The sequence below is a fragment of the Ovis canadensis genome, chromosome 8 (genome assembly GCF_042477335.2).
Source record: "Ovis canadensis isolate MfBH-ARS-UI-01 breed Bighorn chromosome 8, ARS-UI_OviCan_v2, whole genome shotgun sequence".
Taxonomy (NCBI): Eukaryota; Metazoa; Chordata; class Mammalia; order Artiodactyla; family Bovidae; genus Ovis; species Ovis canadensis.
Genome location: NC_091252.1, coordinates 79591544 through 79614928, shown reverse-complemented (window position 1 = coordinate 79614928; position 23385 = coordinate 79591544). Strand labels below are relative to the sequence as shown.

Genomic DNA, 23385 nt, shown 5'->3' with positions numbered 1-23385 from the left:
AATAAGTAAAATACATACTTATAAAAAAATACACTGACACATTAATGAAAAATTTCTTCCTTGACTTTCAGAATATTTTTTGGATCTTTTTCTGCATTTTTTTATTTTTTAAGAATAATTTCTGTATTTTACTATTTACTGTTGAGACATCTAACAGTTTTTATTTACCACTATTTATTGTTGTTAGCTGTTGATTTAAACTTATACCATATGTAGTATCCATCATCTGAAAATATTGCTTTACATATCAAAGTTCAAGCACTCAGATAGCCTCAGTCTACTTGCAGAAAAATAAAGGCCAATAAGAAGCAAAAAAAGAAAAGATTGTTAAATAAGAATAGTCAATTTATAAGCTCTGAGACCAACTCTAAGTGTTGTCTATTCTGTGTCTATTTAAGCACTGGTGAGCATCTTCAGTCTTGTATATCATAACAATTTTTCAATGATATAAATCATGGTTTAGTTTTTTATCTTAAAAAACATAAAAATTGAACCTGCTTAAAGTAAAACAACAAAATGAACAACAATGAAAATCTAATAAGGAAATATAAAATTTGGAAGTTGAAATTTCCTTGCTCTTATGCCCAATATCACCAATACATACTTTAATTTGAGTGTTTGTTTGAGACTCAGTGCTTAAAAATATTTTTTGGGAAAATCCCAAAATACAAGCTAATGAACGATATTGAGTAAAAGAGATCAGGAAATAGTTAAGTGTGGCTCAGCTGGTAACGATCCGTCTGCAATGAGGGAGAACTGGTTCCATCCCGGGTTGAGAAGATCCTCTGGAGAAGGGAAAGGATATGCACTCCAGTATTCTGGCCTGGAGAGTTCAGTCCGTGGAACATAGAGTCGGACATGACTGAGTAAATTTCACTGACTGACTGATGTGATTTTAATAAGTAGGAGGGGTGAGCAGAAAGAAGATATTTATCTATGCGGGAATCACATGGCAAAAGCCAGAGGAAGAATCAGAAGTAAAAGACGTTCAATTTTTCCCTATATCTCTAGTGGTAAATATTGTTAACAAAACTACTTTTAAAAATAAGTTTTATATGGAAAATTTCAATCGTATGCAAGCCTACTAGCAATAATATAACACACTCCCATATACCCATCACACAGCAGCAATATTTGCCCATTTTTAATAGCTTTTTGAAATATAAGTTGGCAGCTAAAGCAGAATTTCCATGCTTTTATAAGGGTGGTTCTGATCAATTCCCTGTTTAGCAAGGCAAAATAATGTTCTCTGTGTCCATATTTTTTCCAGTGAAGTGAAAAACTTTCATTATTAATACTGTATATATGCCAAAATAATGAACATTTTTCCCTTTTATACAAGATTTTGTGGCTAGAAAGATTTCTTTCTATTATATAATTTGCAGGAAACAGGAGAGAAGTAGTAGCATTTAATGGCTACTCAATCTATCAGGGATCTTGATCTCAAAAGCTTCCCTCAAGTTGAAGTAATTAACTTCACAACACCACTAATGGAATGCTGACAACTTGGATTCAGTGATAAATGGAAAATGGTGAAATATTAACCATGGATTCCCATCTGCCATGATTATTAGTTACATAAATCAAGCAAAGTTTTATTCCATGGTGGTGATTTTTAATACAACAAGTTACCCTGCTTAAAATGCCATTTCTGCTTTCTGATGACAAAGGTCAATACCAGACCTTCTCACTGAGGGGAAAGTGACTCCAAGAAGCACTCCAAGAAGTTGAGAGGCAGAAAAAAGAACCAGGCTGGACCAAAACTATGCCTTCCCTGGCCTGAATTGCCTGATACCTAAATATTTCCTCATTTTGAATAAAAGTTAAAGACAAAGCACAAGTTGGTGGGGGTTAGGGGATTGCAATATATACTAGATAATGAGTTAACATACTTACTATATTAAAAACGCTTGCCCCTCCAAACCAAAAAAAAAAAAAAAAAACCAAACCAGAAAAACCACTTGCCCTAGCAAAGACAACGAAAAGGCAATTCATATAAGAAGAAATATAGGTGCCAGAGAACATGGAAATAGTTAGTAGGTATCAGGTACTTATTGTAATGCCAGTAAGCATGTTCTAAGCACTTCTCATGTGATACTGTCTTTAATCTCCATACGGACTTCATGAAGTAGGTATTGTCATTATCAGAGTTGGTGAGTTTAGGGAGACGAAGGAATATACCCAAGGTCACCAGTAATTGACTAGTCCAGCTCTAGAGTGACCCCACTTAATCACTACCTTCAATTATTTCCAGCAGGTGTAAAAAAGTGAGGCATGAGGGACTTCACTATCAAAACAAGGAAATGCAAGGTAAGCCACTGAAATTTTTTTTGGTCACCAAACTGGCAAGAATTTTAAAAAATAATAATTTAGGGACTTCCCTGGCAATCCAGTGGTTGAGATTTGAACTCCCAGTACAGGGGGCTTGGGTTCAATCTTTGGTTGGAGAACTAAGATCCTGCATGCCACAGGCTGTGGCCAAAATAATAATAATAATTTAAAAGAGAATTCTGGGAACTCTGAAAAAAATGCTTGTAGGAGGGCAAATGGATAAAAACTGTTGTAGAAGGGCAGGTGAATACTGTGTATTAAAAGCTTTTAAAATGTGTATTTGTTTTAGGTACATTTATTCTAAGCATATATTCAGAGTTATATGAAGCTCATCGTTGTAAATATTTTCATCACCATAGTTTTCACAGGAATTCAAAAATAATTTAAAGGTGCAAAAACGAGATAGTGACGGCTACATGATCACAGAGTTTAGAAGGCTATCTAATGGGATGAAAAGCATAAATATCATTTTAGGTAGAAAAAAATCTGTAAAGGGAAGAGAATGAGCAGGGCTGTCATGCAAACGTCTTGAAATAAAGACTTGAATCATACACATCAAAATGTAGTTTTCTTCAAATTGTGGAATTATAAATCACTTTAATTACTTCCTTGTGCTCTTCTCTATTTTCCAACATTTTTATAATGTCCTGTAGATTCATCAATTAGATAAAACCCCACAAAACCATAAGTATTTGTTTAAAAGGCTAACTCCTTTAAGATGTATGCATTAAGTACATGAGTTGGCTAGTATGGAGTTGAGCTTTATTTATCTGCTTAAGTTAGCAGCCAACATATGCTACTCTGCAAATGTAGAATTAATAATTTTTGAAGATAGATACAGATAGAATAAAATATAAATAATTTTTTTTACATAAATAGAACAGAGAATGAATAATTTTTGAAGGACAAGACAAGAAATGGTGATGGATGCAAGGAAGGCTTGGGAAGCACTACCACAGAAGGTAAGGGGGTAGTTAAAGGACAGCATCACACACCAGAACGTTAGGGACCTGCTTGTTGGTCTCTGCTAGTCGTAGACAGGTCCCAAGCCCAGTACTGCTTTCCTGAAGCCCTGAAAAAGCTATCATTTCATTCACAATAGGACGAGCAAAGTGCACTGCAATTATATAGAAGGTGGCCTTCGAAGAAGATGTTCTGAGATAGTCATTCCTTCCCAAGACCTACCAACATGAAGCCATGGATCCTGAATGAGATGAAGGTCTAAGTTCACTTTAAGGCTTAAGTCTACAAACTGGTCAGGAGAGAGGCAGGACTTGGAAGCTGGAGATTCTCTAGGAGGTGTACACAAGAAAGTGGCCTTCACTGCCTTCCTGCTCACCTTTCTTGCCCCAAATGAGCTGGTCCCACTGATCTAGAAGGTTTCCTGGTTGCCAAGGTACAAACATTAGGAAAAGTACAATAGAAAGTCAACCAAGAGGCTACTGCTTCTAACAATATTCCCTAAACTGTTTAAATGTACTTCTTACTGTAGTTATACCAAAATACAGAAGCAGGCACAGAAAGAAAATCAATATAAGCCACATACCCAATAGCTTGGTTCTATGCTGTGACAGCTGAAAAAGGGAACCACAGTAAATGAGAAAGAAAAGTCAAACAATTCTATTGACCCCCCCCATCTCATTATGATAAAGGATAATGTAATAAACTTTGGTAAACTATTCATAGTTAGTTCATTCGCTCAGTCGTGTCCGACTCTGTGACCCCATGAATCGCAGCACGCCAGGCAAAGTTGTTCAAATCAGTTCAGTTCAGTTCGGTCACTCAGTCGTGTCTGACTCCGTGACCCCACAGACTGCAGCACGCCAGGTTTCCCTGTCCATCACCAACCCCTGGAGCTTACTCAAACTCATGTCCATCGAGTCGGTGATGTCATCTAACCATCTCATCCTCTGTCATCCCCTTCACCTCCTGCCTTCAATCTTTCCCAGCTTCAGGGTCTTTTCCAATGAGTCAGTTCTTTGCATCAGGTGGTCAAAGTGTTGGAGCTTCCGCTTCAGCATCAGTCCTTCCAATGAATATTGAGGACTGATTTCCTTTAGGATTGACTGGTTTGATCTCCCTGCATTTTTTTTTTTAAGGCACAGCGAGGTTTATTTGGCTCAGGAATTGAAAAGCAGAAGCAGTAGTACAACACATCTCTGGAGACACTTAGCTGTGCCGTGCTGGTCATCACAGCTTTGCTTTTTTGGACAAGAAGTTCACGATGGCAATCATGCACTTGTCTGACAGCCACCTCTCCCTCAGGACACTGCTTTCTTCCATGTTAACTGCATGTAACTTTTCTTTCTCCTTGTTTCTGATGATCTGCTTGAAAATTCTCATGTCATTTGCAGGGGGCTTTAAATATGCTTTCAGCCTGGCCCAAACTTCTTTCTGAAAAGTGCTGTCAGGAACAACTTCAGTAACAAGTCCTTTGTTACTTCGGTAACAAGTTCAAGGGACTCTCAAGAGTTTTCTCCAACACCGTAGTTCAAAAGCATCAGTTCTCTGGTGCTCAGCTCTCTTTATGGTTCAGCTCTCACATCCATACATGACTACTGGAGAAACAATAGCTTTGACTAGATGGACCTTTGTTGGCAAAATAATGTCACTGCTTTTTAATATGCTGTCTAAGTTTGTCATAGCTTTTCTTCCAAGGAGCAAGCATCTTTTAATAAATCCTGCTTTTTTGCTTCTCATGGAGATGAAAAATTCAAAAGAAAATTTACAACCAGCTGCCAGAAATCTGCTTCTGTCGTCTAATGTTCTTTTAAGGCATGCAGGTCATCTGTTCTGAGTCCTGGATTCCACAGGGAAGTTCTGGGAAATTCTGTCAGCCTCCTTTCACGGGGCAATGTGATTTGATGTAAGAGAAAATAGATGATGGTAGCTCAGTGATTCTGAGACTTTAGGAGGCAACAGCATCTTCCGAAAAGCTGAAAACATGGAGTACTGATGCTTGGCACCCTGGAGGTTCTGACTCAGAGGGTCTAGGATTCCCTCTGGGTGATTTTAATGCACACCCAAATTTCGGACCAACTCCACAGGTACTTACGGCAGCTTTTTATTCATGCCATCCTGGACAACTTATAATAGCTCCCAGGTTGGGGCATCTTGATGAACAAGCAACTGCTAGGGAAGGATTCAGAAAGATGGGGAAAGGAAGATTCAGAAAGTAGGCTTCTACCTAACTCAGAAGATCAATGAGTGGGGGTGATAACTGCGTAAGTAACCCAATATGCAGGATGCTACAGAGAATAACCTAGGCTTCCCTGGTGGCTCAGTGGTAAAGAATCTGCCTACCAATGCAGGAGATTTGGGTTCGATCCCTGAGTCAGGAAGATTCCTTGGAGAAGGAAATGGCAACCCATTCCAGTACTCTTGCCTGGGAAATCCCACGGACAGCGGAGCCTGGCAGGCTACATTCCGTGGGGTTGCAAAAGAGTCAGACAGACTCACTGACTAACAAAACAACCAAACAACAAAGAATACCCATGAAAGCATTATTCCCTAGTTGCTTCTAAGGAAATCAGTTATAAACACAATACATAGTCATATCTCTGATCATAAGAGATGTTATCTTTCATGTGCCTGCTTACTCTAAGGGGAACAAAACCTACAAAGTTATGGGCTGAAATGTCTCGCCTCCTCCGAGCCCCCTTGCAAATTCATATGTTGAAGCCCTAACCCCAGTACTCCAGAATATAATTCTACTTGGAGATAAAACTTTTAAAGAGAGAATTAGGTTTAAAAGAGATCTTTATATAATACATTAAGCAATACATATACTAAGTACATTTTGCCTACTACCCAGGGAAAAAAACCTTTCCCTGCTTCGTAGCACTATGTGAGAGACTCAGACACAAGAAGATACAATGCAGAGCAGCAGGGCAACACACAAATCATGTGAGGCTTTTTATGGAGATTAACTTGTAGATTACAGGAGGAGAACCAATCCAAAAGCATGAAGAGCCTTCCTTTCGGTATTTACCCAAAGAGATGCTTTAGAGACTATGTTTATGTGATGTGAGTTCAGAAAGTTTAGGATTCTTGTTTCAACAGGAACTGAAGTACACATTTAGACACACACACAGGGCTTGGTTATTAATAAAACTAAAAAGATCTTGCAGATATATACTCCAAATAAGCACTTTTGAGCAGGAACTTGAAATGTAGCACCCATGTTCTGCTTTTCAGATTTTATAATCTGTATCTCTTAAATCCTAACTTTATACCAATTTTTTAAATCCTGTTAAAAAAAGATGATTCCAGATCAGGATGTGTCTTTATGTTGAGGTCCACCACTGGTCCAGACAGTGCCTGGATGAGTCATATGGTAGGAACCATATGACATCTGACATCTCTGGGTGGACGCAGCCCTGCGGCAGGGCACAGGGACTGATGAACTGGGTGTGGGATGGGATTCCAGCCCTCCTCATGCTGGTGCTGAATAAAAGTTGCACAATCCTATGTGATCCTCCTGAAAACACCTTTCTCGACCACCCCACCCTGTCCCTCCCACCCATCATCACCACAGACGTGCAGTAAGAACCAAGAAACCCCACAGGCCTCTGTCACAGTAATCTGGCAGTTACTTTTAGGACACACCATAGTAACACTGGGCTTCCCTGGTGGTTCACCTGGTAAAGAATCTGCCTGCATTGCAGGCAGAGACCTGGGTTAAATCCCTGGGTTGGGAAGATCCCCTGGAGAAGGGAAAGGCTACCCACTCCAGTATTCTGACCTGGAGAATTCCATGGACTGTATAGTCCATGGGGTGACAAAGACTCAGACACGACTGAGCAACTTTCATTTTCATTTTCACTAGTAACACCACCCTTAAAGAACAAGGAATGTACTTTCCCAGCACATTGATTCAGATCCATAAATAATCATTTTATTCCAATGACTAAAGCCTGGTGTTTTAAGCAATTTGCCTAAAGCCATATAAGTTAATAAATATGAAACTGAGATCTGAATCCAGAAAAATATGACTTGAGAGCCCTTCTGTAAACCACAGAGCTATGCTAGCTTCTTTTTCCTGAGCCTCGCCCTAAAAGATTTCTGAAATCTTTAATCTTATAGGGAACTTCTTCCATCTTAGTTCATCTGAGCTGCTATAACAATGTACTAGATGGCTTATAAACAACAGAAATTTGCTTGTAAGCACTGGAAATGTAATTCTCACAGTTCTAGAGGCTGGAAATCTGAGATCAGACTGCCAGCATGGTCAGGTTCTGTGTCTGGTAAAAGGCTGCTTCCTCATTCATAAATGGCCTTCTCACTGTAACCACACATGGCAGAGGGGCAAGCAAGCTCTCTGTGGTCTGTTGATGGGGGCACCTTTCCAGTTCACAAGGGCTCCACACTCACTGCCTAGTCACCTCCCAAAGACCCCACCTCCCAATACCATCAGCCCGGGGGCTAGGATTTTAACCTATCAATTTAGGCGGAAAACAAGCATCCAGACTGTAGCATTCCCTAAATGAGGTGTTTTATTTAGAGCAACTGTTAGCTTCTAATAACCCAACTCTCAGTGAACACATGAAAAGATTTTCACTGTTCCAACCATTACCTTCTTTTCCACACTAATGTCTTCATATTAGAGTTTTCCCAACATAGTAATGTTTCAATTATTAGAGCACTCAGTCAGGTAGTCACTCATCATAACTGTTCAAAGCCCACAAAATTATTAACAAGCACAGATAATTCTAACAAAGATCCACTGTGGTTATGACTGACTCAAGATTGTTGAAAGACCTTGGAGGGAGTTTTACAGTTGGGGGTGTAGAAGTGACAAGTGAGGAAATGCTAGTAGACGACCTTGTACAGGAGAAAGTAAAGGGAGGAGAACTCCAGATTCTAGGGTCGAATCATCCCTACAGGTTCTTCCCCTGTTATCTGTATCAGCACCTACAAATACACAGAGTTGTTGCTGTATCTTACATCTGATCTGGTTTGGCCCTGGAATGTGAAGCAAACCTTTGTCTGGAAAATACAGCAGAAATTCATGTAGAAAGAAAAAGTGATGGGGAATAAGTCATCGAGTCTAGTTTGTTTAAACTTTATATTTCATACCTATTCCATGGAGCATTTTTTAAAAACAAGAGAAATCAGGGCCTTCCTTGGTGGTCCAGTGGTTAATGCTTCCAATGTAAGGGATGTAGGTTCAATCCTTAGTCAAGGAACTAAGATCCTACATACTACATGTGGTATGGCTAAAATTTAAAAAAAAATTTTTTAATAAAAGAGACATCAATAGTGTTTCCAGAATTATTAATGATCTTTTCTATTCCAATTCACAGGGCTTCCCTGATAGCTCAGTTGGTAAAGAATCCACCTGCAATGCAGGAGACCCCAGTTCAATTCCTGGGTTGGGAAGATCCCCTGGAGAGGGGATGGGCTACCCACTCCAATATTCTTGGGCTTTCCTTGTGGCTCAGCTGGTAAATAATCCATCAACAATGAGGGAGACCTGGGTTCGATCCCTGGGTTGGGAAAATCCCCTAGAGAAGGGAAAGGCTACCCACTCCAGTATTCTGGCCTGGGGAATTCCATGGACTGTATAGTCCATGGGGTCACAAAGAGTCGGACATGACTGAGCGGCTTTCACTTATCCCACTTATTTCAATTCATAATACTAGTTAAGGACAAACCCACAAAACCTTTACATTTCTTTTTCTGTCCCTCTTCCTCTTAACCATTGATCCTAATACTGTTGGCTGGTTCTTCCTCTTTAATTCTCCAAGGAAACAAATTATTATTTTGGCTGACTTTTTGGGGGGAGGAGCCCACAAACCAGGGATTGAACCCGTGCTCCCTGCAAGTGGAAGCAAGGAAGTCCCTTGGCTGACATTTTTTACCCAAATGCAGAAAAATCTCAGTTATTCAACATCATCAGTGCATGAGGTTTTTTGTGTAAGTGACTTTTACCTAACTGAAGTTTCTTCCTTCAAATGTGAAAAATATCACTCCTTTTTTGTTGGAAGTTCAGTTCAGTCACTCAGTCATATCTGATTCTTTGCAACCCCATGGACTACAGCACGCCAGGCTTCCCTGTCCATCCCAACTACCAGAGTTACTCAAACTCATGTCCATCAAGTCAGTGATGCTCTTCTAAACTGCAATGATATATTTCACTGCTTCCTTAAAGAGAGAGAACTGAATACAATTTATTGGTGACTCAGATTATCATTACTAAAATCCCTGAATTGTGTAATGATGCACTTTTGTTTTAAAACGTTTCTCTTTCTGCACGGGTACAATGTCAGACTTCATCTCAGTTACTTCCCTATACTGCTACTGACATTCCTCTCACTTCCCACACAGCTTGTATCAGGCCAAGAAATTACATAAAAATCAAGCATTTAACAATGTAAGCTATGAGAGGGTCAGCAGCCCTCTAGGGTCAAACCTAAGCATAGCAAGGAAGGAAAAGCTAGTGCCTGTGGTAAACTGAGTGTCCAGTGTGAGCCTGCCTTTGTACTGGACAACTGATATATAACCCATCAACAAGATTCATAATAATTATGAAAGCATCAAATTGTTAGGTTATTGCCATGATGTGATTGACCATCGATTCATAATCTACTTTCTTGACTTGACTTCCTATAGGGCCTATTTTCCCCTCCCAAATATGGACATACTCTTGTGGAAGGCTGAAAAAATTTTACTACACACTCTTTGCATGTTCTCTAATCAAGAAGTATAGACTATTTCTCAACTTCTTGAATTTGGAATGTGGCCATGAGACTGGAACTTGCTCTGGCTAATGAGACAGTAGTAAATACAGTGCAAGCAGAGGCTTGAAAAGCACATCTGCAGAAGAGCTTGTTACTGGGGACCCTGATATCAAACATATGAAAAAGCCTCGACTCGCCTACAGAATAAGACCCAGGAGTCTTAGTAATCCTGGCTGAACCTAGCCCCCAGCTAATCGAAAAGCTGACTGCAGCTACACAAATGAGCCAGGAGACAACCAATAGAAAACCGATGAGCCAACTGATAGAACTGTAAGAAATAATTAATTGTTACAGCTTAAAAGTGAAAGTGAAGTCGCTCAGTCATGTCCAGCTCTTTGTGACCCATGGACTATAGCCTCCCAGGCTTCTCTGTCCATGGGATTTTCCAGGCAAGAGTATTAGAGTGGGTTGCCATTTCCTTCTCCAGGGGATCTTCCTAACCCAAGGATGGAACCCGGGGGCTCCTTCATTGCAGGCAGACACTTTACCCTCTGAGCCACCAGGGAAGCCCATTGCTGCTTAAGCCATTAAGATTTGTAGCAGTTTCTTAAGCCACAAAAACTAACTGATAGAGAAATTGTTACCTACAAGCAGCATGTTGCCATGACATGCTTAAAACATTCAGCATCAGGTTTGGGAGCAAACAGTAGGTGAAAAGCATAGAGGTAGCTATTAGCAAAAACCAGGAAAATGGCAGGCAAACTCTTAGTGGAGGCTGGATAGTGATGAGGACACTGTATAGTTCAGTTCAGTTCAGGTCACTCAGTCATGTCCAACTCTTTGCGACCCCATGAACTGCAGCACGCCAGGCCTCCCTGTCCATCACCAACTCCGGGAGTCCACCCAAACCCATGTCCATCGAGTCAGTGATGCCATCCAGCCATCTCATCCTCTGTCATCCCCTTCTCCTCCTGCCCCTAATCCCTCCCAGCATCAGGGTCTTTTCCAATGAGTCAGCTCTTTGCATCAGGTGGCCAAAGTATTGGAGTTTCAGCTTCAACATCAGTCCTTCCAATGAACACCCAGGAGTGATCTCCTTTAGGATGGACTGGTTGGATCTCCTTGCAGTCCAAGGGACTCTCAAGAGTCTTTTCCAACACCATAGTTCAAAAGCATCAATTCTTTGGCGCTCAGCTTTCTTTATAGTCCAACTCTCACATCCATACATGACCACTGGAGAAACCATAGCCTTGACTAGACGCACATTTGTTGGCAAAGTAATGTCTCTGCTTTTGAATATGCTGTCTAGGTTGGTCATAACTTTCCTTCCAAGGAGGAAGCGTCTCTTAATTTCATGGCTGCAAGCACCACCTGCAGTGATTTTGGAGCCCCCAAAAATAAAGTCTGACACTGTTTCCACTGTTTCCCCATCTATTTGCCCTGAAGTGATGGGACCAGATGTCATGATCTTAGTGGTCTGAATGTTGAGCTTTAAGCCAACTTTTTCACTCTCTTCTTTCACTTTCATCAGAGGTTCTTTAGTTCCTCCTCACTTTCTGCCATAAGGGTGGTGTCATCTGCGTATCTGAGGTTATTGATATTTCTCCCGGCAATCTTGATTCCAGCTTGTGCTTCTTCCAGCCCAGTGTTTCTCATGATATACTCTGCATATAAGTTAAATAAGCAGGGTGACAATATACAGCCTTGACGTACTCCTTTTCCTATTTGGAACCAGTCTGTTGTTCCATGTCCACTTCTAGCCGTAAGGCAAAAAGGCAACCCACATTCTTTAGCAGCAAAACAACTGGTAAAAGTGAGGCCTGCAGCAGCATAAAGGACAGAAAATGCACACAATGAATTCTGAATCTAGCTGCCAAATTCTCCAGGCAGAAGCTTGGAAGCATTCATTGAGCGTTTATAGCTGCATATAAAGTTCTGCAAAGGATGGATGGGCTGCAAAATGATTTATCCAGTTAATAAGCATGATTTTGAGAAAATAGAGAAGAACCAGAACTCATGATATTAGAAAAGAAAATCTTTTATATCTCCAGTCTCTTCAGCTGGAAGACAAGCTTCTTAGAGCAAGAAATGGCCTCTGGGAGAAGACTTTTGTAAAATTTAACGTGATGCCTTGTAGCCCTTCTCAGCTGGACAAGAGGGGCTCTGCGACTCCTAGAGGCACTGTCTCATAGCAGTCTGACGCTCAGCCCAGAGTCAAGGGAGGTCTGTCTGACTTGGGAAAAAAACACACACACACAAAAAAACTAAGGCTGTGGATTTTAGGGGCATGGACTCTCTGGGATTTAAGGAAATCCTCAAAGTTTTTAAGCGAGTTTTATAGACAAGCATGGGCTTCCTAGGTGGCGCTGGTGGTAAAGAACCTGCCAGCCAATGCAGGAACTATAAGAAAAGGTGGGTCGGGAAGATCCCCTGGAGGAGGGCATGGCAACCCAATCCAGTATTCTTGCCTGGAGAATCCCATGGACAGAGGAGCCTGGTGGGCTATGGGCCATAGCATCACACAGAGTTGGACACAACTGAAGCGACTTAGCATGCACGCCTGCACTGACAAGCACAAAAATATGATCTAAAGGAGACAGAGATCATTCAAAGGAAAAGAGGCCGCTAGATGCTTGGGTTTTTACAAGAATGAGGCCACAGAAATTATTTAGAAGCAAACAGAAGCCATTTCTTATGGAAAAAGGAAGAATGTTTCAGAGGATAGAGCCGAGGGCAGTAGAGAGACACAAGTGAACCATTCCTGGGGAAGAGAACTGGGTCCTAATCAGGAACCTCCACTAGCCCCGGAGGGCGGGCACCTAACCACGCAGGCCTGCAGAGAGCTGCTGTGGACTGCTGAGTGCTGCCTGTAGTCTGTTTCTCTAGTTTTGAGGGGTTATCTTTTGCCTTTTCACCAATAGTGTTGGGTGTGTATAAGGAGATAATTTGTCCATGATAAGTAAAACCTATGATAACTATTGATAGATAACTAAAATATATGTTATCATATATACTGTGTATGTATCATATCTATATGCAATATAGATACAATATATGATCGTAAAAAGTTATCTAGTTATCGGATCCACATCTAGATCGACAGATCCAGATCCTCTTGATCCAACTAGATCAAGAGGATCCATATCTGATGTGCTGTTATCTGAGGGGGCTCCTCTGTACCCAGAAGTGATGCAGATCACAGATAAGCCTCTGGACTTCAGAGGCTGATGCCTTAATGCGATAAGGCTTCTTCAAATTCTATGGTAAGAGTGAATGTATCTTTCTTATAGCAGAAATGTGAGTAATTTTTACCAAAGGCAGACTATATTTGATTGCACACACACACACAAAAAGGCCACAAATTCTTTGTAGTACCTCCTAATCAAGAAGTGGTGTTGATGGCAAAGACATACCCTGTTAATAAAAGTTCATCACCCTCGGTATTCTGAGGGAGTGAGGTAAAGCTTCGCTGAGAGTAACTGGCTGTCTTCTCAGCAGTCACAACTCACAGGGAGGGCAGAGGGCCAGGAAACTCACAGCCCTGACAATAAATGGGGTCTGCATAGAAAAGCAGGTGCAACAGAACGAGAGAGCACATGGAAGAAGAGGAACCAGCCTGTGCTGAGCAGAGGCCAACACATCAACTGGACCTGTCTGGCAAAGTGTTTTCAACAGTTCTTTAGTGAGGGGGCACCCAAAGCCGGCAATCTATGTACTTGTATGTATATATGCTTATATTATTTGTATTAAAACAGAAAGTTATCGTTCTCAAAAAAAAAAAAAAACACAAAAAACAGTGTCAATTTCCCTACACTTTCAATCTGGGTTTGGCCATGAGACTTTTACAGACAGGACAATAGAAAACGTGACGCAAGCAGATGCTTAAATAGCACTAGCAAACTGGGGCTTGTGCCCTGTTACTACCAAGAACACCAGAGCCTCATGTCAAGAAGCTCAGACTAGCCTCCTAGAAGGTAATGACCACCATGCAGAGAGAGGCCAGCACCCCCAGGTGACCCACCCCTTCATCTGTCTGACTGACCTCAAAGTGAACCCATTGGAAGAACTAATCAGAATTTACTTTCTGCCAAGTACTACTGTCGAAGCTTTACATATTGTAGACTCTCTCATTTAAAGTTCACAATGATGAGAAATAACAATAGTAATTTGGGAGTATTTTGTTATACTGACAGAGCTAACTGATACACCCCTCTTTAGGTTTCTCTATACCCCCAAATTTGTGTTCTTCTTAAAGAGGACCTAGGAGGATGATGTGACTCATGGATAAATCATAATTCTTTGAAAGTAAAGGCTGCTGCACTTAAAGTTCATTGCTACAATTTAAACACACAAACATAAGAAATGTGTACCAAATCCTTGTCCCAATGATCATGGCCTAATTACACACCTGGGTTTTGACAGTCCACATTTACAACTTCCTGTTCATACTGTATACACACTCAAATGTAAAGCATACACATAAAAGGAGCATGTGTTTCTTAACAAGTCTGAGGACAGCCTTCCTTTCCTTTTGAGGATTGTGGTCATAAGCATGGTAAGGAGAAAAAAAATGATGCTAAAAAAAGACTATCTCACACACAAGCAGCCTCCACAAGAAAGACTGCAGGAGCTGTTTGATAACGCAGTATGCTAAATCGAGGTTGTTGAGCAGTGGGGGCAGGACAGCACAGAGAGGCTAGGCAGCTTGAACTTTGGCTGAGTTTCAGTCTGATAAGAGGTTCTGAGGACTTGAAAAGCCAGCTTTGAAATGGAGGTAGATCGCTTAAGTGTATCATCAGTCTATTGTCCAAATCAGTAAAGAACACCAGGTAGGCAAAATGCAGCCTCCAAACATGGTTCTTCTGCCATGTTCCAATCCTTCGTCACCCAAGACTGAACCAGAGACCTTTCTTGCTGACTAAAAGGAATAAAAATTAGTGTGACATGAACCAGGTTCCTAAGGAGCACTGGATTAAGACCTTACTAGTCTTTGAGAGTGTTTAAGGCAATCAGGATACTGCTTCCCAGTTGTAGAATCTGCTTAGGATGCCATACCCACTCAGGGCAGTGGAAGAGTGTGGCAAAGTGTTCAGCCTGGGGAGAGAACTCTGCTGCCACTGGGAGTAGCCTGGGCTTCCTCTCTGGTTTCAGGGTTCCTGGCAGTAAGAGAGGGCAATTCGTACCAGATAAGTGCTTTGCAAATGTCTGCTGATGTCACATTTCCTTATATTCACCTCCTCTCTGTCTTATCTTCCACATGTATAAATACCAACTACGGAAGGTGAGGAAGTGAATTAAATGAGATAATCCAAGCTGGGTAGGAGAGGGTGGGATGAATTGAGAGAGTAGCATTGGTGGCTCAGACATTAAGGAGTCTGACTGGAACGTGGGAGACCCCAGTTCAATCCCTGGGTCAGGAAGATGCCCTGGAGAAGGAAATGGCAACCCATTCCAGTATTTTTGCCTGGAAAATCCAAAGAATGGCGGAGCTTGTCAGGCTACAGTCCATGGGGTCACAAAGAGTCAGACACAACTGAGTGACTTCACTTCACTATTGACATATACACACTATCATGTGTAAAATAAACAGCTAGTGGGAAGTTGCTGTGTAACACAGGGAGCTCAGCCTGGTACTCTGTGATGACCTAGAGGGGTGGGATGATGAGGTGGTGAGAGAGAGGCTCTAGAGGGCGGGGATATGTATATACTAATGGCTGATTCACTTACTGTATGGTAGAAACCAATACAACATTGTAAAGTAATTATCTTCCAATAAAAAAAAAGGTCTTAGAAGAGTGTCCGGCAGAGAGTAAGCACTCTGTATATGTGCTCTATTATCATCTATTCTGTGAGTTTAATTCACTCAAAAACTAATGCAGATTCAGTAACTATCAGTATAAATAGTGCATTGCCTGGTATACCACTAACAGTTTATTACTAACATTTTGTTACTCATATCATAATCATAAGTGAACTCTAATACCCATGGGTCAGCAGATTATTTAAGGTTTTCTTTGTAAAAGTCTCTCTCCTTTTCTCTGATTATGAAAGCAACCCTTGCTCTTTGAAAAGATGAAGAAGAAATAATCCAATGATACAGAACTGTTTTACATAGAAAGTAAAAACGTCTCATCATTTAATACCACTATATATAATAACTAGGACTTCCCTGGTAGCTCAGCCATAAAGAATCCACCTGCCAGTGCAGGAGACACAAGTTCAATCCCTGGTCCAGGAAGATCCCCTGGAGAAGGAAATGGCAACCCACTCCAGTATTCTTGACTGGAGAACCTCATAGACAGAGAAACCTGGAGGGCTACAGTCCATGGGGTTGCAAAAAGTAGGATACGACTTAGCAAATGAACAACAACAATAACAATATGTAATAACTATAAAATAACCAATGATTAAAACCTAATACATAGTCTTCCTGACTCTTTTCTATTCAAGAAGGCTGTGAATACTTAACAGTATCCAGAAGAACTGACCCTGATTACAAACTATGGAACATTTTTCTGCTAAACTGCAAGAATTCCCTAGGGGTTTATTCCTGCCAGGGGACCACTGTACTTTCCACCACCAACATTTTTGTGCAGGTGATATCAGGTAAAAAAGGAACACCAAGGAGCAACCTAGAAAAGGAAAGGAAATTCTTTTTAAAAAGAGAGGGGACTTCTTGGCGGTTCAGTGGCTAACACTTCACCTTCTCCAACACAGGGGTTACAGGTTTGATCCCTAGTGGGGAGGATAAGATCTCACATGCCTTGAGGCAAAAAAAAAAAACACAAAACACAAAACACCATAAAACAGAAGCAGTATTTTAACAAATTCAATAAAGACTTAATTAAAAAAAAAAAAAAGAATGAGAGAATCCTTGTGTTTTACTTTCATGTTCAAGAATCCCAAAGCGGGATACTGAGGACTGGTATCTTCAGGATTCAGCGTTTATAAAGTCAGTGGCCAGGCTTTCTTTCAAGAACAGATGAACAATTTTAATTCAATAAACATCCTCCAAACACCTCCCTCATAAATGTCTATAAAGATAAGCCCTATTCCCCACTCCACCCCACCAGGTTTTGTTGTTGGTTGGGGAGGGGTTTGTTTTACTTTCCAAGAGCATTCACGGAAGAGTCTAGCTCATCAGCTAACTGCCTTGTCCTGAAAACAAATGAGGTGTGGGAGAATGAATGCTCCCCTAGGTGTCAGAGGCCTTCCTGTTTCTAACTCTAGCTGAATAAAGTAGATGGAGACATGTCAGACCTCTGAGTGTCAGTTTCTCCATTGGTACAATGGTAATGACACTACCTATAAAGGTTTCTTTTTCTGGTAATTAAATGAGGTTTAAAATGTATATAAAAGCACTCTGTAAATTTTAAGTCTTTTACAATCATGATATTGCGTGCTCAGTCGCTTCAGTCATGTCCAACTCTTTGCGACCCTATGCATTGTAGTCCTCCAGGCTCCTCTATTCACAGGGTTCTCCAGGCAAGAATACTGGAGGGGGTTGCCATGCCCTCCTCCAGGGGAATCTTCCCCACCCAGGAATCAAACTCTTGTTTCTTCCGTCTCCAGCACTCCCAGACGGGTTCTTTACCACTAGCGTCACCTGGGAAACCCACAACATGATATTAGGAGTTACGCTTTGCACATTTTCCATCCATAATCAGTTTATTTCACGAGGTAGTTTATTCAAAATACTTCAAGTACTATTCCCTAAGAAACCCATATAGACCAACTGATTTTAAATGATCCTATAAAACCGAACAACTATTCTGATATCAGTTTCTATATTATTCCTATAACTCAGGTGACAGAATATTAATGCCCTAGATTCAACATTAAAAAAACTAAGATCATGGCATCTGGCCCCATTACTTCATGGCAAATAGAAGGGGGAAAAATGGAAACAGTGACAGACTTTATATTTTGGGGCTCCAAAATCACTGCAGATGATGATTGTGGCATGAAATTAAGATGCTTGCTCCTTGGAAGGAAAGCTATGACAAACCTAGATAGCGTATTAAAAAGCAGAAACCACTTTGCTGACAAAGGTCGATATAGTCAAAGCTGTGGTTTTTCCAGTAGTCATGTATGGATGTGATAGCTGAACCATAAAGAAGGCTGAGAGCCAAAAAATTGATGCTTTCGAATTGTGGTGCTGGAGAAGACTCTTGAGAGTCCCTTGGACAGCAAGGAGATCAAACCAGTCAATCCAAAAGGAAATCAACCCTGAATATTCACTGGAAGGACTGATGCTGAAGCTGAAGCTCCAATACATTGGCCACCTGGGTGAAAAGGTGACTCATTTTAAAAGACCTTGCTGTTGGGAAAGACTGAAGGCAAAACAAGAAGGGGAAGCAGAGAATGAGATGGTTAGACAGCATCACCGACTCAATGGACATGAAACTGAGCAAACTCCAGGAGATAGTCCATGGGATAGCAGAGAGTTGGATACGACTGAGTGACTCACACACACACACACACACACACACGTGTGCACGCGCGCGTTTAAAGAAGGTCTATATTCTGAGTAAAATGGCAAATTGAACATTACTTTTTCTTTCTTCCAAAATTCCACTAAAGGAACTTTGGAAAAGGCATACACCAAGATAAAGAACAAGATAGAAGAAAGCAGCAACAAAATTTCAGAATTTGTGAAGCAAATGGCCAATGGTAACTAAGTCAGCAGATTCAAAAAAATTGAATCCTAAGCAAAAAGTGGAGAAGACTAATGTATGGCAAAACCAATACAGTATTGTAAAGTAAAATAAAGTAAAAATTAAAATTAAAAAAGAAAAAGAAAAGTGGAGAAGACCAAGAAATGATTACACCATACACAAGTACTCAAAGGCTTAGGAACCAGAACTGAAAGCTGAGGACAGAAAAGGAGGCAGTGGTGGTAGGGTAATAACAAACATGTTTGGTTAGAAGCCTTCTTAAAAAGTGAGCGTAGGAATTCCTCTGGTGGTTCAGTGGGTAAAACATCACACTCCCAATGCAGGAGGCCTGGTCAGGGAACTTGATCCCACATGCCACACTAAGAATTTGCATGCTGCAACTAAAAGATCTCACATGCTGCGACCTGGCACAACCAAAGAAATAAAAACATTTATAAAAATACTTTTTAAAAAAGAGGTGAGTGTATCCTACTGTGGCAGGAGGGTAGCAAGGCTAGAATCTGAACAGAGACTGGGTTAGAGATGCCCACCTAAAGAGAAGATGTTTAAGTGAATATCTTCTTTCACCTACCGTCCAGCACACTGACCTGCAGCCTATAGGCAGGAGAATGGAAGACCCTTTTGATAAAGTAGAAAGAAAGAAAAGCAAAAAATAACAGAATAGGTGGGACTTTAGGGGTCCAACCATTTAAGTTCAAATTCCAAATAATAGGAATTCCAGAGAGAAAGAAATAGATCACCTAAAAAGCATTAAAGGTCAAAACAATTTAAAACTAACAGAACAACACCTTTTAAACTTTTGAGGAAGATGTATTTTTAACCCAGACTTTAGTCAAACCATCAATCAAAGGTGAAGGTAGAATAAAGACATTTTCAGATTGACACTAAGTCTCAAAAAAAAAAACTTTATCTCCTCTGTTCTTCTCAGGAAGAAGCTGAGGAAGACGTTCCAACAAAAGAAAGAAATGAAGCAGAAAAATAACACAGAATAAAGACTCCTAACAAGTTCGAACAGAGGAGAGAGGCAAAGGCATCTCAGGATGATGGCAAAGAGACAAAGAAGACGGCTAGGAACCTGGCTGAAAGGATCCTCTGTTTAGATGAGGTGAGTAGGCGGCCAGAGAGATTTCTTCAGGAAGGTGAAACTGATAGAATTTTTGAGGAGTCAAAATATCTTGAGAGGAGATTTAGACCATGTGGGGTTGAGTAGGTTGTAAGTGTAAATAAAACTAACAGCAACAACAGAGAAACACAATTAACTTCTAGAAAAGCAAAAAGAAATATGTAGTTACAGGAAAGTAATCATGGCTCAGCTGTGATTAGCATTTTCATAATCATAAAAATATAATCATAGAATACTGATCTAACAAAGTATAATGAACTGTGTTGGGAGAATGGGACAGGAAGAGTGTGTGCCTATGGAAAAGAGGTGTGAAAGTGAATTAAAATACCATCTTCCACACAGAGAAGTCAATAGGCCACGCCTAAAACAAAATAGAAAGCAATCAAGAAGTAGTAATGGAAGTGTGTTATTTAGAAACATGAATATACATACTAAAAGAAACAGCAAAAATAGTCGAAAGTAGCTGCCTTTGGGAAGGCAAAGTGAAATAGACTTTTTTGTCATTACACTTTTCTTTTTATTAAATGTTTTATGGAACTAGTTCACTCTAATTATCTACGTGTAAGTTTGATGAAATTAAAAATGAGAGAGAAAGAGACAGAAAGAAGAAGGAAATGGGGCAGGAAGGGAGGGAGAAGCAGGAAGGAAAAAAGAAGGCTTTCTAGAAATCCACAACACCAATCCAAAGGGCAATGATACGAATTTATGAGTTTGGCTTGGGGTAAACCAGAGCTCTCTAGGAACCCTCCGTCTTGTCTGCTCATTTCTTTCTCGTGTCAATATTTCTTTACAGGTTCTGCTATAGCACTGATGCTTAGACACAGTTATAAGTGCAATCTGAAACTCTCCTCAAGTTAGTATTTTGATGGAACTAAATCCAAAATTCCTGACAGAGTTAAAAAATAAATCTGAAAATGAAAGTGATCCTAAAATAAGACTCAAATAATAAATGGTTAATTTTTTTAGAAATTGGAAAGAACACAACACTGGTGAAGCAGAGGAAGCCCCACAGATATGAACGCCTATTATAAGACAATCATTCAAGGTGTGATCCCTGGAGAAGGAAATGGCAACCCACTCCAGTATTCTTGCTTGGAGAATCCCATGGACAGAGGAGCCTGGTGGGCTGCTGTTCATGGAGTCACAGAGTCAGACACGACTGAGTGAATAAGCACACAAAGATGTGATACTTTTGCAAACATGAAAAGTAGATAAATGGACATGAATAAAACAAGGAGAAATAAACCAATTATATATAAAATGTTAGTTTATGAAGAAGCAGCCGCTGAAAAATAATAGGAAAGAATTTAAGCAACTAGAATGATGTAACTGACTGGCAAGAATTTATTAAAAAAAAAGAATTTATTTCTCTCTAATCCTTATCACAGACCCCATAATATACCTCAGAAACATGAGAGAGTTAAAAATGCAAATGTCTATAACAGTAACATTGATAGAAAATAAAATGGAGTATTTATCAGTACTCTGGGATAATGATAACTGGACTGGAGGTTGTAGGGGAACTCTCAAAGAAAAAGATAACCAAATGTGACTACACAAAATTTGAAAATTCTGTGCAACAAAAATAATAATAAATGTTAAAAATCAAAGCAAGAGACCAGAAGAAAACATTTGCACAAAATATAATAGACATTAGATAGATATACAATGTTATATGAATACACAATCTTAACCAGAAAGAAAATAACATGACAAAATATATTGAGGAAAACATATAAAAAGACAATCACAGGAAATAAAATATTCTCAATAAAAATATGAAATGACAAGATCTGCTCTTTAGCAAATAAATACAAATTAAAAATAAGATACTACTTTAGACTAACAGATAAGAGAGAAAAAAACCCAATACAAGGTTTATTGATGCCTTAGCTACCAGATGGAAAGAACAAAATTGAAAATGTTTATTGTGTGTTTATGCTGCTGCCAGTGGTAGGTGTAGGGGTCTAGATGTCAACAGGAGAAAATGTCAACGCTCTCAGTTTCAGCAAAGGGCAGTTAATATCTTGAGAAATTAAACAAAAACAAAACAATGCTGACTACATGGAATTTTCTTCCACCAACTGTTAATCTTTTCAGATGGGTTGGTACTACTATAATTTTCACTCTTTCAGGAATAAGCTTCATCCTCTAAAGAGTTCTAGATTTTCAAAAGAGAAAAATATTTCAGCTCACCAGCAGGAACTGAAAGAAGTTTTTCTTCTCACAATATAGTATTCCCTTTTATGTGGAATCCAAAAAGAAATGATACAAATGAACTTGTTTACAAAACAGTAACAGACTCACAGAGAACTAACTTATGGTTGCCAGGAGGAAGAACAGAAGGAAAGGGATAATTAGGAAGTGTGGGATGGACATGTACACACTGCTTTATTTAAAATGGATAACCAACAAGGACTTACTGTATATCACAGGGAACTCTGCCCAGTATTACGTGGCAATCTGGATGGGAGGGGAATTTGGAGGAGAATGGATACACGTACATGTATGGCTGAGTCCCTTTGCTGTCCACCTGAAACTATCACAACATTGTCCATTGGCTATACTGCAATATAAAATAAAAATTAAATATAGGGACTTCCCTTCTGGTCCAGTGATTAAGAAAGTTCCTTGTAATGCAGGGGACATGGGTTCGATCCAAGGTCTGGGAACTAAAATCCCACATGCCTTGGGGCAACGACCTCGAACTCCGGAGCTCACAGGCCACAACGAAAGATCCCTCACGCTGCAACTGAGACCTGACATAGCCATAAATAAATATTTTTTAAGTTAAATATATTTTAAAAGTCTCATGGAAATTTCTCATTGAAAAAAACTCTCAATGAAAATATAAAAGCTGAACTAATTAACAAAAGTATTCAATTGGATTCACCGTGGTTAAACTTGTCACCCACCTACACTCAGCAATAAACCAAGCTTGAACTATGAAAAATAGAAAGTATAAGAACTGATGCAATGATTTCCTCATCGTTCATATACTCCCTGTATATCAATACAATATTTATAGTAGAAGCAAGAAAAAAATTAGAACATAAATTACATTTGCAATACTAAGGAATATGCCAAGCATGGGCAGAAAGATAAGAGAAAACATGGCTTATGGTCATCAAAGGACATCACTTGTCCATTCATTTAAAATCACACTTCAAATCTGAGTTATATTTTAACTCTCACTCTAGTCTTTAATTCCACTTTTTTAGTGTCAATGTTGTTTTGAGATGCTAGATGGTGGACAGTGCAGATATGTGTAAGTTGACTGAAGTGAGACACAGCAGAGCATTCTACACTTCCACCTACATCTAGTAAACGTTGTTCTATGATGACTTAACCCTCCCTTCCCTGAAATCAGCCAAACGGATTCTTTTTTTTTTGGTCACACCATGAGGCTTGTGGGATCTTAGTTTCCTGACCAGAGATTGAATCTGGCTTTGTCAGTGAAAGTGCCCAAGTCCTAACCACTGGACCAACAGGGAATTCCCCAATGGATGGTATTCTTAGTAAAGCAGACATTCATAGGTTAAATGTGCACATATTTGCTTTGTGATATCTG

The 23385-nt window shown here is 40.0% G+C and overlaps 1 protein-coding gene across 3 annotated transcripts in view; it reads right to left on the bottom strand.

Annotated features, from left to right (window-relative positions):
- STX11 (syntaxin 11) overlaps positions 1-23385 on the bottom strand; it is a 56550-nt gene that overhangs the window by 2413 nt on the left and 30752 nt on the right. The gene's annotated exons all lie outside the window — the stretch shown is intronic.